Genomic DNA, 13,257 nt, shown 5'->3' with positions numbered 1-13,257 from the left:
AGCGTGTGCACCATCACACTTCTCTTCAGACCGGATATTACAAGGAATACGAGCATCCTTCCACTTGAACGAATACAAATTATCGGGATTCGAACCCGCAACCTTCCGCACAGAAGGCCAATGTCTTATCTACTCGGCCAATACGCCCGTCGGGTCGAGATTTGAACCCGCGATCTTTCGCATTGGAGGCCGCCGTCTTATCCACTTGCCACTGCGCCCGTCTCTTATCCCCGTTAAAAGCCTAGGCAAGTCCATGTTGATTTAACGAGCCAGTCTACACGGGTGGGAAGGCGTCTTTAACAAGGTTGCACAAGGTATAAATGGCGGGTGGCGTGCAGCTATTAGAGTGATGTTGTGTCTGACAACATTCCCCACCCCCATGTCACGCCTTATCACCGCAGGCCAGGAACCAGGGGCAGGGATCCTGGCATTGCACACACACAGGCATTATGAATCGGAACAGATAGAGTTTAAAGTGTAAAGGTTTTGACTTTGCACACACACACACACACACACACACACACACACACACACACACACACACACACACACACACACACACACACACACACACACACAGGTGTAATTATGGACTGACAGAAATCGCCTACTTTGGTCGAAATGGAGGGCAAGAGTAAGGGGCATGGGACCTGACATTACAAACACAGGTACGTGCATGAACTGGGAAGGATTGAGTTCAATTAACATAATTTAGGGGTATGAACTAGTGGCAAGGGATTTGACATTGTTTTAACACAGGTATTATGAATCGGAACAGATAGAGTTTAAAGGCTAAAGAATTTGACTTTACAGGTCTATGAACTGGAAAAGGTTGAGTTTAACACAAAAAATGGGTATGAACTATAGTGGCAAGGGTTTGGACATGTTTTATCAATCGGGACAGAGTTTAAAGGGTAACGGTTTTGACTTTGTACATACAGGTTTATGGACTCAAAGAAATTGGCTAGTTTAACACAATTTGAGGGTAAGAATTTAGGGGCAAGGGTCCAGACATTGCAACCACAAGTGTATTTATAAACACAGAAAAATATTGTGTTTAACACAATGGATGGGCACGTATAAGTGGCAAGGGTTTTAACACTGTAAATGCACGTTTATAAACCAGCACAAATTGAGTTTGCGGTACAGGTATAAGGACAGTGCATCGCTCACACAGGTGTCACAACTGAAGACAATTGACTGTCACACTACTGCCTCGTGTTAATGATGTTAGATGACGAAATACTGCAGTATCATATCTCGCCTATCAAGAAAAGGCGAAAAGAAAGAAACAAAGAAGGACAGAAGGATCATGCAGGGTATTTTCGTGTTTCTATAACATACCCGATCTCTGACATAGATTACATGATCTTTTCCGTGCGCACTTGGTCATGTTCTTCCGTGTACACGTGAAGGGGGTTCGAATCCCGACCCGACGGGCGTATTGGCCGAGTGGATAAATCAAATTAAAAAATTAAAAAAACTTTTGTTTTTACAAGAATGTTAGCGGAATTTTCGAGGACATGCCTAACCACAGGAGCTTGTATCCAATCGCCGGAATAGTAGTAGTAAGGAGACTGTAATAAGGAGTAAATAATGATCGACCGAGAGAGAGAGGGAGAGAGAGAGAGGGGGGGAGAGAGAGAGGGGGGAGAGAGAGAGGGGGAGAGAGAGAGAGAGACAGAGACAGAGAAAGAGAGAGAGAGACAGAAAAAGAGAGAGAGAGGGTGGAGAGAGAGAGGGTGTAGAGAGAGAGAGAGAGAGAGAGAGAGAGGGAGAGAGCGAGAGAGAGAGGGGGGGAGAGAGAGAGAGAGAGAGAGAGAGACAGAGAGACAGAGAGACAGAGAGACAGAGAGAGACAGACAGAGACAGACAGACAGAGAGAGAGACAGAGAGAGACAGAGACAGAGAGTGACAGAGAAAGAGAGTGCGCAGAATCGTTCTGTTCCACAAGATTTCCTTCACAAAAAAAGAAAGACCACTATGAACAAAAATCAACATTTCCAGTCTTCATGTTTTCCTACTCTAGCTGAAAGCGCAGTAAACAAAAATCGTGACTGCGAAAAGAGCAAGACGCATTTACACACCTCCTCCTTGCGTTTTGTGCCTAATGGATGTGAATGAAGCTCCGAACATTTATAATCATCAGACAATGTGTGAGACAACACAGGCGTTTTCTTTACTTGTGCGTGGATTTGATCAAGTTATGCCAGCGTGCGTTGTGCTGAATCGTAAGTGCTTTGCAAGTTTCGGCGCAATAAACAGACAAAAGCCGGCACTTAAATTGCAAAACATTTGCAGAGGCGCATATATCAGTGAGAAAACAATGCAGTCTCACATTCCTGGAAGTTAACGTTGTTGTTACTGTTGTGGTTGTTACTGTTGTGGTTGTTGTTACTGTTGTGGTTGTTGTTACTGTTGTGGTTGTTGTTAATGTTGTGGTTGTTGGTGGTCGTGTTGGTTGTTGGTGGTCGTGTTGGTTGTTGGTGGTCGTGTTGGTTGGTGGTGGTCGTTGTTGGTCGTGTTGTTTGTTGTTGGTCGTGTTGTTTGTTGTTGGTTATGTTGTTTGTTGTTGGTTATGTTGTTGTTGTTGTTGGTTATGTTGTTGTTGTTGTTGTTGTTGTTGAGAATATAAGGCCCTCACAACCACCTCCAACTGAGTAAAGAACACGCAAACGCAATTAAAGAAAGAAAAAAAAGAAACAAAGAAAGAAACAAACAAAGAAACAAAGAAAGAGACAACAAAGAGAAGTATACTGCCTCATTTCTACTCGTTGGTTTCTTTTCAGCCCTTATATAATTATCCTACTTTGTTAGGAAACGCTGCCGTTGCTGAACTTTGGTTCAGTTTTGTGTGTTGCATGTAGTTGACTTATTTGTACTTTGTGGGAAAGTACCGATATTATATTTTGTAAACACAATATCTATGTTTGGACGAGAATGCAGGTGAACTTTCTAGTCCTGTCAAAACACTGAAGTTGTTTACCACGTTGTTTTGAGTCGTGGGTTCGTGGCGTTCGCTCGGATTAAGTGGGTTGGCACTTTTGATGTACGTCACAGAGAATGTCACTATTCTAGTCCATGAACAGTTCATCTAATTTTAGTTGTATCATGTTCGGTGTGGAATATTCTCGAGATTGAGTATTTACTATATAGGCCAGCGCGATGTGTATGTTAAAGAGCTTCTACTTTGAGTTCTGCTACGATGTGCAGTTGTGTGTATGGAATGTTAAATAAATCCTCGAACTCAATTTGACGAGTTGTTGTCTGCTGCTGTGAAGACGGGCCACGTAGGATAAAAGAACACAACTATACGACATTTGAGAACTTCGTCAATCTCAAGTGTCGTGTAACATACTTGTTCCGCTTTTTTTATTTTATTTTTTAAATTAAAAATGTATCGGTGCTTTGGAGACAAAATGCTGGTCATTACAGTACTCGACATCCTTTTGTGTAATTTCGAAAAAAAGTGTCTCGAGTTTCATTCTCTGAAATACCACTTAAATGCACGGTCTTTCACTGTGTTCGCGAGTCCGAGATGTGCTCCTGTATGACGGCTTACTAGTGCCAAAACCTGGGGTTACCCATTATCACGTGATAATTACTAATTAACGCTGTCAGTTACTGTTTTCACGCGTTAGTTACTCATTTTCACGGGATAATTAGTAATTTTCACGGGAAAATGACTAATTTTTAGTTTTGGCACTAGCAATCCGTCAGGAAGTGAGCCAAAACTAAAAATTAGTAATTAACAGGTGAAAGTTAGTAATTTTCCCGGGAAAATTAGTAATTAACACGTGAAAATGGTAATTATCAAGGAAAAATTACTAATTTTCCCTTGATAATTACAATTATGAGGTTTTGGCACTAGTAAGCCCTATGACGGCTTACTAGTGCCAAAACCTGGGGTTACCCATTATCACGTGATAATTACTAATTAACGCTGTCAGTTACTGTTTTCACCTGTTAGTTACTCATTTTCACGGGAAAATTACTAAGTTTTAGTTTTGGCACTAGCAATCCGTCAGGAAGTGAGCCAAAACTAAAAATTAGTAATTAACAGGTGAAAGTTAGTAATCGTTTCGGGAAAATTAGTAATTTTCCTGGGAAAATTAGTAATTAACACGTGAAAATGGTAATTATCAAGGGAAAATTACTAATTTTCCCTTGATAATTACAATTATGAGGTTTTGGCACTAGTAAGCCGTCATACTCCTGCAATGCAGACATCATGAATGCTGAGCACCTGCTGCAGAACTGCCGACTCCATGACGCTCCCAGGCAGGCATCGTTGCCGGAACCAGTACCACTGAGGGTCAAGCTCTTCGGCGGCCTGGAGGACCTACAGAGGACAACTGCTTTCGTGCCGGCGATTGGCATCTCCATCTAGTGAACGACGAAGAAGAAGAAGACTGTGTTCACGATTCGACTCACAATATCAGAGCAAGTCAGGCTTTTACACGAGATTTGACCACCCTCCGCCTTGACACATATCAAAAATCAACTGTCTGATTGCTCTTTCTGTTCAGAATGATATTGTTTATGAAGTAATTTCTCACAAAACCGACTGGTCGCTTAAGAAATTATTTCATTAAAATAAAATCAGCTCTGCACAGTTAGCAGCCAAGAAGTTGATTTTCTGTATCTGTGCAAGTAATACGAAGCTTTTTTCACAGATAAAAGCGTGTGACTTACAAGATGCTCTATATGATACGGAGGACATCTTCAATACTTACACACACAGACCGGCACGGTTGGCCTAGTGGTAAGGCGTCCGCCCCGTGATCGGGAGGTCGTGGGTTCGAACCCCGGCCGGGTCATACCTAAGACTTTAAAATTGGCAATCTAGTGGCTGCTCCGCCTGGCGTCTGGCATTATGGGGTTAGTGCTAGGACTGGTTGGTCCGGTGTCAGAATAATGTGACTGGGTGAGACATGAAGCCTGTGCTGCGACTTCTGTCTTGTGTGTGGCGCACGTTAAATGTCAAAAGCAGCACCGCCCTGATATGGCCCTTCGTGGTCGGCTGGGCGTTAAGCAAACAAACAAACAAACAAACAAACTTATAGACACATTCTTTCTCGAGAAAACTGTTCGGCTCACCACCTAAGATATATGGCCTGTCTTTAACATAGAATAAGACCATCCCTCTACTTGGTCATATACCGAAAAATTAAGACCCTGACTGGGCGGCTTGTTGTGGGGAGTTGGACCTTTGGATGAATTACTGAATTTCTTAAACAGTCACTGGTGCCTTTACCGACATAAATTCATTAAAAAAATACAGTCTCACTTTCCACAAAGAGCCCCCATGCTGTTGACTTTGTGTATGTGAAAAAGTGGAGGGATGGTCTCATCACATGTACAAGCCTGGCAAGATCTGAGATGGTGAGCCCACTACGAGAAGGAGTGTTTGTTAAGGGTGATATCAGGACTGGTATTCAAGAAAGTTCTTTAGCGCCACTTGGCCGCATGGTGGCGCTGTTTGAGCTGTAAGTCGCGCTACTCGGCATTCACGAAAGCCCGTTGTGACCCGCCAAAGTCACGTGACGCCTTCAAAGTTACAGGACCTACCCCTCGTCTCTACAATCGCTAACACCGTGTTATCTTCGTGATTCAAGATGGCGGCCTTCATGATGTTGGAATATGCCGAGAGAAGAAATCTGAGAAGAATTTTCCGGGATCGCATTCATCCTGTGGATAAATATGACGATGTAGATTTGTACAGAAAGTTTTAGTTTTTTTTTGTCTCCTCTTTTACCTTTGTTTTTTTAAGCGGGGAGCATCCTGCTTCATATTTTTTTTTTATGTTTACATGTTTAAGTTATCAAACTTTATCAATAAATTAACATCATGGTAACCCCCCCCCCCAAAAAAAAAAAAAAAAACCCAACCCATTCCTGCCTAAAAAATTTGTTTTTAAATCAATTTGCTATTATAACGTACTCTTTTGCACATGAAGAAAATAAACAAAAATAAACAAATGCCAAAGAGTAAAAAAAATTACGGACAGATGGAGATTTGAACTCGACTCAATCGCGCATCAGGCGAATGTGAGAACCGTTCGGCCACGGAATCAGTAGAAGAAATTGGACACTGTAATGCATTAAAGAAGACGCTAGCACGCTTTCACCACATCGGTTGAAATCTTTCGCGAGCAGTATCTCGTATTTGTCCGCGTTTCGCTGTCAGTCCAGTTAGCCCTTCGCTTCCTCTTCCCCTCCATCTCTTCCTCGTGTGCCTGCGCTTTCGCTTGTCCGATGGATGTTCCGTACATGTCGACTAAAGTAAATGTAATGCACACGTGTTCGTTCGCGGAATAAAAGCAATGAAGGCGGATAAGACCTACTGCACGTGCGCACTGAACAGGAAGTAAGGGAAACTCCGTGGTTTATAAATAGACAACCTTGTTAGCTAACAGCGTTCGGAGGGGGACTCGTGAATGCCAGTTAAAATCGGAAGTTAAAGCGTAGTAGCTAACACGGCTTCAGAATCTGAAACCACCTCAAATTCTTTTTCTTCTTGAATACCACTCCGGGGCGGTGCTGCTTTGACATATAACGTGCGCCACACACAAGACAGAAGTCGCAGCACAGGCTTCATGTCTCACCCAGTCACATTATTCTGACACCGGTGTAACACGAGAAAATTACTCCCACGAGATATTTACTCCGGAGTAAACATTTCGTACGAAAAAGTTACTCCCTTTACGAAAAAAGCACTCCCCCATTGCACGAGAAAATTACTTCCCAAGACAGGTGAGTTCCGAGTAAACATTTCGTTTCGCTGAGAGCACGTGTTGAAATATCTCATCGATGATATTGTGTCCGGGGTGTAGCTGAATACGGTGTCCAAATTTGAAAAAGATCCACCGAGAACTTTGGCGTTGTGATGTGGTGTAGCGGCTATGGTGTGTCGGTATGGGGGCCCGGGTAAGCTGAGGTGGAACCAAAATAGCTGAGGTGGAACCAAAATCGGTTCCGCGCTGCGCGCTGAGAGCACGTGTTGAAATATCGACCAGGTTGTGTCGTGTCCCGGGTCTACCTGAATATGCCCACCAAATTTGAAGCAGATCCATCGAGAACTTTGGCCGTGCATCGCGCACAGATACACAGACAGATACACAGACACACAGACACACAGACTCTAGTCGTATATATATATAGATATATATATAAATTATATTTCCCCTCTTTATTGTTAAAAAAAAAATATATACAACTGTGCAATTCACGGTTGTGGATGCATTGAAAATGATACACAATGTTGCAATACACAATAATAACGAGGTTTGATTTGAAGAAAAAAATCAGATTTGTTTTTCAAGGAAATTGTTTCAAGAAGATCAAGTTTCAGTAATAAACAATATCCTTGTACTACTTTGATAAAAAAAAAAATACGTGCACATGCACTGTGGTTCATCAATCATGGACATGTTCGGCGTCCTGTTACCTTGGAAATGAAAATTGCGAGCGTTCTTGCACCAATCATGATCATGCAGGTATGATGACTGAAAAAGAAAGCGTGGAAAACAACCAGGGAATGCAGTGACGACACATTTGCAGATATATTGCTTATAGCAAATTGTCCCCTTTTTTAAGCACTGCCCCCCCCCCCCCCCCCCCCCCCAAAGTATGTATGCAAGACTGTTCTTAATATAAGCAGTTGAGGACCAGAAACCCGCAGTCCCTATCTCACTCACTCACTCTCTCTCTCTCTCTCTCTCTCTCTCTCTCTCTCTCTCTCTCTCTCTCTCTCTCAGTCTCTCTCTCTCTCTCTCTCACTCTCTCTAGCTCTCTCTCTCTCTTTCTCTCTCTCTCTCTTTCTCTCTGTCTCTCTCTCTCTCTCTCCATGTGAATGCTCGTGTATCATATATTTGATTGGAGTAGTCCCTCGCCTATCTGTCTGTCTCTTTCTATCTGTCTCTGTATGTGTGTCTGTCTGTCTGTGTGTGTGTGTGTCTCTCTCTCTCTCTCTCTCTCTCTCTCTCTCTCTCTCTCTCTCTCTCTCTCTCGAAGTTTCAGAGATAAGGAAACAAAATTTGACATGAATAGAACGGCACTTGATGACATAGGCGAGCGGATGCTATGTAAGATGTCATGACTGTTGTGAGTGCACGACTATGACCAAAGCTGTTCTTCTTTGATAAAAGATTTTATACTTTGAGCAAAGGTAAACTAAAAGTTGAAAAACAAAGTAATTCTGTACTCACAAATACAAAAACAGCACATACAAAGCTAAATGAAATGTTCGCCTATGGGGGATTCTTCAGGACTAACAACCCACAGACAATGAGGGAAAAACAAAAAAACAAAAGCACACGATAAACTAAATTGACCAAATTATAAGATGATATTCTACTTTACTACGGCTGTGTGAACAAGTAGGTGCGTTAATCACAGGTCGGTCGGGCAAGTCGCAAGTGTGTAATTAACAAGAAGAAAGGCGTGAGAATTCGGAAGTAAGTTCGAACAATGCAACCTCAGACAAGCCTTTCCACGACGCTACACAATGAAGAGTAGTTTCCCATTATGTTGAACGAGGGAAGGGAAAGAACTCCGGCGCTTCAGGGGACAGCACTCGGTTGACAATGACACCTTGCAGTTGTCTAAGCAGACGACACATGAAAGGAGATAGTTTTCTGGGAAACTCTTGCTTCTTGTGTTGATCGGATAAATAAGAAGGCTATTTAAAGGAACTTGTTGAATCCAGCTTGGAAACGACTGAAGAGGAAACACAGCCTGTTCATGACGGAAGGGGCACAGTGAAAGCAAAGAGAAGATTTCAATACAACTGGACAACTAAAAGCGACAGGAATAGAGAGGAAATGGAAGGTGCGCGTTCCTTGTTTTGGCCGTTGCCCACAGTCATCGTATAAAGTAATGAGGTTGTAAAACCAATTTTATTTCTCTTTACATGTTGAAACCTTACTGAAACACAAATATGTTGCCGTACACGTTTCAGTTCTTTCCACAAGATTAATCATCTTCAGTTCTGACAAAAGACAGACAAACATACAAGCAGAACGAAAGACAGGCAGACAGAAAAATGAAGTATAACATGAATCAATAAACTGATTAAGTACAACAGAAAGAAAGAAGAGAAAGACATTTAAAAAAAGAAAGAAGGAAAATCGGAGCACGAACAAGTAACTAAACATGACTTCATGAAATATAAACAAAAGGTCGATAAAGATAGGTTTAAATGACACTACAGGTCTACACAGTGATAACATGATTCGGAAAACTTGGCGACGCCATGCTTTTCTTATTTTCATGGAGTTTAGGCAACAACAAAAATAGGTCTGTTTACGGTAACATAGGGTGAAAAAATAAAGTCGGTAGGTCGGCTTTTTTTTCAATTTTTTTTTCAATTTTTTTTTTTCTCCCCTCTCTATGATGTTTCACAGTTAATTTCTTCTGAGTTCTCATCAATCCCTGTTTTTGCCTGTTGAAAAACGTTAATGATACTAAAACTCGCTGGATAGGTACTGATAATTTTGAGCGCAAACAGCTCTATTTTGGATGCGGGTTTTTTTTTTTTATTTTTTTTTATTATTTTTTTTTTTAGACGATCCAAAAAAAAAGATTAGGGTCGGGCCTAAAAACTAGGGTCGGTCGGGTTACCGTAAACAGACATATTTTTGTGTGTGGCCCTAACACACCCCTCGTGGAAATGAAAGCAACTTTGTAATTGTACTGATTTAATAACATTCGCACACACTTTCAACCGCTTGCAGCACGATCATCCTTGTCTCCATCGTGTCCGTATCTCTGACAACATTCCACCTCCTCCTTCTCGCCACCCCCCTCCCCCCCCCCCCCACCATCCCCTCCATCTCAGGTACAGTAAAACCTGAGTCTAGCGGACCCTTGTTGTAACGGCCACCTGCTACATACGGACAGTTTATCATGGCACGAACACGATTTCAACAATAACTAACCTTTAACGGGCGGACACCTGCCACTTACGGACGCGGACACGATTTTTCGGACCATAGGAAGTGTAAACACTGTCACAAACGGACACAACGTACATAAAAACGCAACTTCGAAAACTCGACTGTTATGCAGTCAGTGCTCGGCAGCCGTAGCCGTAGCACAAATGGTTGTTGATTGGTTGTCTTGTCCCTTTTCTGACCAATCAGTGGCTTGTTTAGATGGAGACCCACTTTCGCTCACTCACTTTCGCTTCGCTCACTTTCGCTTCGCTCACTTTCGCTTTTCCGCATTGTGGATACAGTCACAACCAAAAGCAACAGTAGACTACTGTGTTTGAAAATGGAATCTCCAGCAGGAAAAAGAAAAGCGTTGACTTTAGAGCAGCGTGTCGCTGCCTTGAAAAAACTAGATAGCGGCCAATCATGCCGAGATGTGGCGAAGGAGATGGGATGTGGTAAAACACAGATCGCGAGGATCAAATCGGAAAAAGAAGACGTGATGAAGGAGTGGGAGTCAGGTGCGCGAATCGACCAAAAAACTGTGAAACGTCGGAAAACGCAATATGAAGACCTGAACAACGTGGTATGGCAACCATTTATCATTTACCACTCCCCCCTTCCCCCCTCCTACTAATCTCTCTCTCGATCTCTCTCTCTTTGTAAGCAATCGTTCGAAGGAAACAATAGTTAACACAGCTAAATTTCTGTTCCATGCATTTATGCTGAGACTAGAAAAACTGAATGAAACAAGAGCTGACCCAATTTGGTCGAGACACACTGCGGAATTTCCCGTTGAATGACTGATGAAGAGTCAGCTATTTTTAGCTTTGTGACGTCCGACTTGCGTAAGTTTGAATGCACAGTGTGTGTAGGGAACGGGGTAGGTGGGGGGATGTTGTTGTTGTTGTTGTTGTTGTTTGCTACATGTATCATTTGTTTACTCACATTTTCAGTGAGTATCATGTTCAATCCAATAAATACATACTACAGGACTGACAAAAAGTGTCTTGTTCATTTTACGTGCTCTTTGTAAAATATTGCCCCGGCCCCTCCACCTGTGAAGAAGGGACACCTGTCTAATAGGGACACTATTACCATTCCCCAAGGGTGTCCGTTTGAGACAGGTTTTACTGTAGTTACAGGTGGAAACTTCAAGGAGGTGTTCGGCGGACGACACCCCCACTTCACGCATTGAAGCGAAAGAGAAGGAGGATCAGAAGACCGCAGGTAAAAGTGATTTTCATTCAAGCGGAACAAAATTTAAAGTCGCGTAAGAAGAAAACTAATGAAGGAGAAATAAACGGAATGAGAGGAGAAGAGCAAGAAAATGGAGGAGGTGGGGCGGGTACAGTGTGTGTATGGAGGAGGGGAGGGGAGGTGGGGGCGGGTGTGTGTGTGTTGGGTAGGGGGAGGGTTGTACCTGCTAATGTTCGGGGTGGATGGGAAGGGGGTGGATAGGGATGTTATTACTAATGTTCTATCTCACACCACAGGGACAACAGATACAGATTAGAGGACGCTATACAGTGGAACCTCCCCATTAACACCCCCCTCCCCCCGCATCCAGTCACGCTTTGAATCCTTGAAGACAGTAGTCTTACAGATTTTCAAAAAGACGGAGAGAGTGTCGTTTTCTCATTTTTTTTAAGCATCTGAAAGGACGGGAGGGGAGGGGGGGGGGGGCGAGGGGGTTACTGTATTGAAGCCCTGTGTGACAACACTTTGCAACAACAGGCGGAAGATTAAAGGACGCTCTACATGTGTACTCCGTAATTTCGGCCCTATTAGTAGAAAGATCAAGCGAATTTCAAAGGCACTAGGCGCACTGCCAAATTTTCTGTGACACTCAACAATTAGATTCTTAAGATTCATGCCAGTCCATATCCATGTAAAATTAACAAATAACACCCGAGTGTGGTTGAGTTCTGACAACAGTAGAATTGATAACAAAGTACCCCAACAATGTAAGAAACAGAAGGGAAAAAAACCACAGACACACGCACACAAATCCAAAACAACACAACAAAACAAAACAAAACCACTACACTACGTATAACTTTTTTTCACAGATAACTTTCATAACTTCATGAAAATAATTGGTTCACTTCGTCTTACATTTCTCTTCATTGTGTTAAATAAACAAGTTTTTTTTTATATATATCAAAACTCTTGGCATTTAGAAAGTGAAACAAAAAAACAAACAAAGCAAAATTCAGATTGAACACTTTTTACCATTTTTTCTCAATTTCTATAGGTTCTAAGACGTAGTGAGTTAGTGCTGATACAATAACATTTTCATACATTGTTCTGTATTTTGAGAATGTTCAGAAATTGAAAATGTAAAAAAAAACTTCACAAAAGATGTCTTAATCTCCAAAAATCTAGCATTTCATTGATTCAGTTCTCAATTTCACAACAACAATAAAATAAAAAATTGTTGATTAGTGAAATATATCGCGTCCTGAGGAGCTTCTTGGAAGCACAAACGTTATTAATCGGTGTTATTTTTTCTTTTCTCTTGTTATAAGAAAGAAATACTGGGGTTTTTTTTCGCCAAGTTTATTAGTCAAACATACATTGACTGTACTCCTTTGTCGTTTTGTATTCAAACATATTTATTATGGTGAAATTCGCAGAAACTAAAACACACACACATTTTGGTCAGAATGCCCCCCCCCCCCCCCTCCCCCCCCCCTCCTCCCCACTGACTCACATACAGCAAGCTTTAGGTATAACAAAACAAGACAGGTTATTTTGGGGAACGTTCAATTCAGGACAATACAACAGGTTCACAAGAACCGGCCTCGGCCTAATATTAACAGGCTTTTAATTGGACAACCAAGAGATACAATAGACGAAAATAAAGAAATGTTGCTTTGACTTATCTTAGAATGTCACCAATATGGTCGTAGCAGTGATCAGACAAATGTAGGTATGTTTTGACAAAACTCAGACGTGGAGTCTGAATTGTACACTTTTCAGTCCCTCCTTCGTGGCATTCACTCAACACACACACACACACACACACACACACACACACACACACACACACACACACACACACACACACACACACAAGTGACACGCGCGCGCACAAAAAGAGAGAGAGAGAGAGAGAGTGAGACAGAGACTGACAGAGAGAGAGAGACTGAAAGAGAGAGAGAGACAGAGAGAGAGAGACAGACAGACAGACAGACAGAGATAGAGACAGACTATCACATCAAGTCAGTGAGTCAGCCAGCCATCATATATATAAACAAACAAAACTATAAACAGTCTTCGATCAAAAGACAACAAATAAGACTCCATTTAAGTGTCCA

At 42.1% G+C, this 13,257-nt stretch overlaps 1 protein-coding gene across 1 annotated transcript in view; it reads right to left on the bottom strand.

Annotated features, from left to right (window-relative positions):
* LOC138948016 (limbic system-associated membrane protein-like) overlaps positions 1-13,257 on the bottom strand; it is a gene marked incomplete in the record, with an annotated part of 123,302 nt that overhangs the window by 108,152 nt on the left and 1,893 nt on the right.

Source organism: Littorina saxatilis, linkage group LG15 (genome assembly GCF_037325665.1).
Source record: "Littorina saxatilis isolate snail1 linkage group LG15, US_GU_Lsax_2.0, whole genome shotgun sequence".
NCBI lineage: Eukaryota > Metazoa > Mollusca > Gastropoda > Littorinimorpha > Littorinidae > Littorina > Littorina saxatilis.
This window is presented reverse-complemented; position numbering and strand designations above follow the sequence as displayed.